The 1,146-nt window shown below is 42.2% G+C and overlaps 1 long non-coding RNA gene across 1 annotated transcript in view; it reads right to left on the bottom strand.

Annotated features, from left to right (window-relative positions):
* Positions 1-358: 358 nt before the first annotated feature.
* LOC307077465 overlaps positions 359-1,146 on the bottom strand; it is a 3,632-nt gene continuing 2,844 nt past the window's right edge. The window contains exon 2 of the long non-coding RNA XR_013811938.1: positions 359-1,146. This exon is cut by the window's right edge and continues 1,985 nt beyond it. This is a non-coding gene — a long non-coding RNA (uncharacterized lncRNA).

Here is a 1,146-nt window from a genome sequence, read left to right as displayed (position 1 = left end):
CTTCTGTTCATTATTTCAGACCAGTGCAGTGCATTAAAGCATCTTCCCACCAACCATACATCCGGCTATGACACACATACACACACTCACAAACACTCTCTAACACACACACACTCACACACACACACACACACACACACACACAAAGACCAGGCTCTTATGACTTATTTATTGGCGGAGAACAGGGAAGCGAGTGAACTGGAGCACGCAGAACTAAAACCTAATTCACAAAAAGCCATTATTCATAAATGTGTTTTTATCGATGTCATACAGTCAGGAAGTCAGTCAGCCACTCAGACACTCAGCCAGTCACCAGTCAGTCAGTCAGTCAGGGAGGAAATGAACACATAGGCATGTGATCTGGTTGAAAACAGGAAACTTTTATTGGTTCATCTTTAGCCAGGAGAGTAGCAGCCACCACATCAGACCAAGAGGAACAAACAAACAAACAAAAACAATACTAACCAACAAATCAAACAACACTCAAGACAAAAAGTGTTCCTCATCTCATCCGCAAAATAAATACTTTACTCGTCTTCTTCTCTGTCGACCTCACCATGGTGGCTGAGGTTGAAATAAATATCCATGACACAGTATCGGCAAAGAAAAGAAACAAAACAAAAGTTTAAAATGCATATTTTTCCCATATATAATATATTCATTTCAGATAGATTTTTTTTTTTTTAATATATATTTGTTCCATATACTCTCCGTAAAATCTTTGACAACATACAAGATGCCGAGTTGGTACCAAAAGCGTGGCTAACCGAGAGCGGGCGGGCAGGCAGGAGTGGTAAGAGCAAGGGGGTCACACAGCGCTGGAGGTGCTTCTCTGACCAGGGCTGCCCCAGGGTATGGTCCCTATTCCTGGACTACAACAAACACACGTCCACCCAATTAAGAAACTCCAGGTCCCACTTCAAAATAAAAGTTCCTGAACATTCTTTTTACATTTACACACAACCTAGGTCACTTTAGGCATGGTGGTCGCCTACACATTGTTGGGGACTTTGAGAATGCAATGCTAAGTGTGTTATTTACAGTAGCCCACCAGGATGTGAAGATCGAACCATCGGATTCCAAAGGGAACCGTTGTAATGTAGAGGGTAAAAAGAAAAATGAAACATACCCCGAACACAGCCCTGC

The sequence above is a fragment of the Pollachius pollachius genome (genome assembly GCF_949987615.1).
Source record: "Pollachius pollachius genome assembly, chromosome: 6".
Lineage (NCBI taxonomy): Eukaryota > Metazoa > Chordata > Actinopteri > Gadiformes > Gadidae > Pollachius > Pollachius pollachius.
This window is presented reverse-complemented; position numbering and strand designations above follow the sequence as displayed.